Source organism: Centruroides sculpturatus, unplaced genomic scaffold (assembly GCF_000671375.1).
Source record: "Centruroides sculpturatus isolate CEXI.00-Female unplaced genomic scaffold, Cexi_2.0 scaffold1547, whole genome shotgun sequence".
Taxonomy (NCBI): domain Eukaryota; kingdom Metazoa; phylum Arthropoda; class Arachnida; order Scorpiones; family Buthidae; genus Centruroides; species Centruroides sculpturatus.
In genome coordinates this window covers 3,524-8,585 of record NW_019385769.1, presented here as the reverse complement: position 1 = coordinate 8,585, position 5,062 = coordinate 3,524, and the positions used below count along the sequence as shown (strand labels likewise).

Below are 5,062 nucleotides of genomic sequence, written 5' to 3'. Positions count from 1 at the left end.
CTTTCAATTGCCAATACAAGTACTTAATCAATTAATTTTTATGCAATTATCAGACTTAATATTAAATGATTCCGTTATCAATAAAGGCACTTAAATATTTATCTTCTATATATCAGAAATTTTTTTTTATAAAATTAATATCTAATAGGTATTTTAGAATATATTTTAATAGTATTATATTTTTAAATATATAATACCGTTTTTAATATATATAAATAAGTAATATATTTATTTAATTCCTGTTGTTTTAGGATAAAAAAGTTAGTGGAAACGTATTTTCTTTATCTAAACTGTCGGTAACACAAATACTCTTTAGAAATATTGAAATTTTTAATATAGTATATGTGAGGAAACAAGGACACAAATCTTGATTTATGATCAGGGTTTTATTTTTTATTTTTTTTATTCTGGATTGAAATTTTTTCGTATCAGTAACACACTGAATCGTTGCCATAATTTTCTTTTTATTATTACAGAACGACAAGGAACAGACAGATTAGATTATTAATTCAGAATAGTTCAGAAGTTTCGGAGGAACTTTATGGAAAAGTGTTCTCTCTCATGCCTGATGTTCCTGCGAAATAAGCAAACAAAATAGTTTCCAATTTTTCCGAGAATTGTGGATAAGGTGGTAATGGGAATATGACAGGCACTGGAAAATTTGAAGTTTTTCTTTCATTTTTACGTTGACGTCTTCGCAAATGTTTCTTCGAGCCTCAAGACACTCAAAACAATCAACTTTTTGATTATTCAGATATATTTAAAAGCATTTTTAAACGGAATTTCGTAACTTTATGTTTTATTTAGAATTTTGAATTTTGTATAAAATACAACAAATTTTTGTTTTTGAAAATTGTCGAATGACTCGAGAAATGGGAGATTTTTTGCAAATTTGCGAAAGACCTATATCACTAATCATTTTGTCGAAACTATCTGATTTGATGTCTCGAAAAACTCATCTGCGACTTTCCGACAACGGATTAATAGCAAAGAATTAGGTATTAAATGTTTAGAAAAAGTGGAAGAAATGCCATTTTCCGGCCACTTATGCCATGCAATTTCGTTGTAGCAGACATAATTTTACGATAAAAGTAAAGATGCAATCTTACTATTGATCATTTAGGAGGATTAACGGGCGCATGCCAGCTTGGGGCTCTGGATTGCTGGAGCACCTAGCTCTTAGCAGGCCATTCACCTTGATCCCAATGAGAACCTGAGCAAATTGGCAAAGCGGGAAAACCCAGGCCCTTTCGCTAGCGCGTCTCTGCGAGCAAAGGGAGAGAGTATCGACACGATGGGATAAATGAAGTAATTATGTTTCTGTTATCACATTTATTGACACCAAGACCCTATAGATAAACTTCGAAAAGGACTGAAACCTCGTTGAAGGAACGAATGGTCTGTCGTAACTGTATATTCTTTTTAGTCCAGAAAAGGCCTCTTAGGGAGCAAAGGGTTGATTTAGGCCTTCTAATTAGCAGGCTACAACAAGGGATAGTTTTCTTTCATATGATAATCCTACAACATTAACTATAGGGATATGTTCTTCTTTCTCATTTCTTGAGGAGAGGAGATCACAGCTTGTCTACCCAATTATCACTTTATCAAACAAAGCACCCTGCAAGAATAATTCTACCATTTTTCAATCTTGCAACAACACTTAAACTTTGATTTTTTACTTTATCTTCTGTTCAAACTTAACGTAGACGTATGAAAGACACGAAGTCTTTTATACATCAACCAACAACATATCTCATTCACCAATCAACAGCAATATTTTCGACATGATTCTGAGTTGATATAACAACAATTAACCGAGCAAAGTACTATTAAGTCGAAATAATAACACAATATTTCTTTCTGGACGAACGCAGCACCAAATGGAGGTCGAATTTTGCAATAAAGTTGTCGTTCACCAGTGAGAAAGCACCATCATAAGGTAGTTTCGTCTGAAAGGAATAAGAATAAATTTTAATTTCAATATACTTTAAATCTATATATTTTCTCATAATAGCGAAAAATTACCTCAAAAGATATAAAGGAAAGTGCTAAAGAATACTGCAAACAGCGGCGTGGCATCCTTGTGCCACAATGGGATGTGTGGACATGTTATTGGGAGGAAAAAGGGACATGCGATGCGCCTGGTTGCTCACTGCCTGCCAGGAAAGAAAAATTACACAATTTAAGGATTTATATGAATAATTAGGTCTACTTTGAGAGGAATAGGTAAACGTCCAGCATTTTCTAAACAAAAATCAATTATTCTAACCTTCCTTATCTCTTCATTACTTCCCATATTAAGTTTGGCCATTTTGCGGCCACTTCCGCTGGAGATATCGCTGATCTGTCCTAAACTATTAGATGAATGTGGCCCACTACCAGACCGAGACTTTTGATGGTCTTGTAATTTATACCATCGAGCCTGTTCGTCAATCACACTTTCAACTAGCAAGAACCATGATTTTGATTATTGAGAAAATATTAAATATTCTATAGTGGTGATGATATGAAATGATAAAAGATTTCCGATAAATGATTCGTATTTCACTTTGAAATTAAAATTTTAAGATGTAAATTTTAAGTGAGAATTGATGAATTCAAGAATCGTTTTGTGTAATTGTTACTATATGTATAATGAAGTTATTATTTAAATGATCAATATTCTAATTTTAGGAATTAGCCAAGACTGATGATGATTATTCCATTGATCTGATATAAGATTTATAAACTATTTTGTAAATTCAAATATCTTCTATAATAATCGAAATAGAGAAGATATTTTAGTTACATTACATTCGTTATAAAATGAATATTGGCAGATAATTGAAATTTAGTTGCTTCAGCAATCCAGAACTCCAATTCAAGTGATGTAGTAATGAAAACAAAATTCCAGACTTGTCCTGACATAGAAACATAGAAATATTTTACACGATTACAAATTAATGCACACTTTTCGATTTAGATTTAATGTCATTGTTGTTAGATCATGATTTAAGATCGGAACCTCTTATATTTTCGAAATAATAAGTAAAAGTGGAGGATTTTGAGAACAATCGTTGTTTTTTAATAATTTAAAATACAATAGGAAAAGTTATATTTGTAAATTACTTAAAGTCAAATAATTCATTAAGCTATATGGAATATATGAAATTTATTATCTTTTCAGAATAGATATTAGCGTATAAAGTAAAAATAAAATATGTATGTATTATACCTAAAATATTTTAAATAAAATTATATAATATATAGTTTTAATTATATGATTTATTTTATGCTAATTGATTCTTCCTACCAGTGCTCTAATGCAGCAGTCGGCAACCGGTGGTCCGTGGACCATTGATGGTCCGTGAGTAAATTTGGGTGGTCCGTAAAAAAATTTGGACATTGACCAACTGAAGGTTACACGAAGTATTACGAAAGAAATGCAAATTGTTTTTTTTTATTCGAATCTAAAACCAAAAAGGAAGTAACTGTTATCAATAAATAATGAACAATAAACAATATTGTGAGTGCGATTGTCGTCCTTCGTGGAAAAGCGCTAAAAATCCATAAACTTGTTGCAAACAAGCAGCAATAAACTTTAGGCTTGCATTAATTTGTTATAATTAAACAAGCGAGTTTCATATTAATTAATTTAATATAGTAAAATTGAACTTTTATGATCATTATTCTACAGATTTCGTATCGTTTTAAAAAAATTTGATAGTGGTCCGTGGAGTCAGAAAGGTTGCAGACAGCTGCTCTAGTGAATAAAACTACTGAATATTGGTAGTTGGTCGTGAGTTCAAGCCTGACCAATGGTCTTGTCACGTGGAGTTTTCCAGGTTTCCTTCACCTGTTTAACAACTAAATATGGACCAATTACTAAAGAAAGTCCTCCTGGAATCTACATGAAAACTATGAAAATTATAATTTTTCTTTTTCTTTTAACTCATTCCACCCCGTGGATACTAAGAGTACCTTTTTAGCAAGCCCATTATGGGTTCGGTCAGGTTCACAATGGAGCGGCCGGGTGATGGGGAGCGATATATCCTAACGGACCATCCCCAAAAAGAATTCATGGGAATTTTTGACCCGTCCGATTCGATGTCGGGTGCCCCAGAGAGATAGCTACCATTTTAACCGCTCTGACCATCTATTTATTATTTGTCTTATAAGAAATCCTCTAGCAAATTTCCTTCGTTTTGCGTTGCCGTATCATATTAAATCAAATCGAATCAAACCGATCAATTATTCTAAGTCTGTACAAAGATTTTATAGAATTAAAATTTATTTTTATATTAAATGTAAATACATTTATAATAAATAATAAGAAATAGATAATATTTTACTCGTTTTCTATTTTAAATAAAAGTATCCATAAAATGTCAATAGCTAATAAAAATAAATTTTATTTGGAAAGAAATTAAAATATTTCGCTTCTGTTTTAAATCTGTTCTGTTATCTCATGATTTACATCATGGTAATATCACAGAATAACAAATGTTAACTGATACCGTTTCAATTTTCTGCNACAAATAAGCTATATATTGATTATTGACCATTTGTGACATGCTATAACGAGCAAAAATTTAAAAAAACTAATAGGTAGGTTTAAAATTAATAAATACAAATGTATTCTGGCAGTGAATGAGTTAATTATGCTTTCTATTTGCAAAACTCCTCAACCTTAACACAAAATAAGAAAAAAAGTGAATTTTTAAGAAATTTGCGGGATTTCCCGGGATAAGAAAAATTTCCCGGGATATTTCCCGGGTTAAAAAAACAACCGGGATCCCGGAATCCCGTTTCAGAAACCCTACCCACCAGTAACCTTGTGGATAAAACCACTAAACACTGGTAATTAGCCATGGATTCGCACCTCGTTGGCGAAGTGCGAATTCATGGCCAATTATTAGTATTTAGTGGTTTTTCTGGTTTTCTTCACGTTTGTAACACCTAAATAGGGGTCAGTAATAGATATGTCCATCCAGGAGGCACACCCCTTCGGAAGATCGCCACATGTCACGTTGCCGTCCACAAACAAAAGAAAACAAGAAATATCAATTTCGTTTTATTGTAT

At 31.9% G+C, this 5,062-nt stretch overlaps 1 long non-coding RNA gene across 1 annotated transcript; it reads right to left on the bottom strand.

Moving 5' to 3' along the window:
- Positions 1–208: 208 nt before the first annotated feature.
- On the bottom strand, positions 209–2,534 carry LOC111641953. Its single transcript, XR_002759500.1, has 3 exons — positions 2,270–2,534; positions 2,026–2,156; positions 209–1,949 (listed from the first exon to the last, which is right to left on the bottom strand). It is a non-coding gene; the product is annotated as an uncharacterized LOC111641953 (long non-coding RNA).
- Between the last annotated feature and the right edge of the window lie 2,528 nt (positions 2,535–5,062).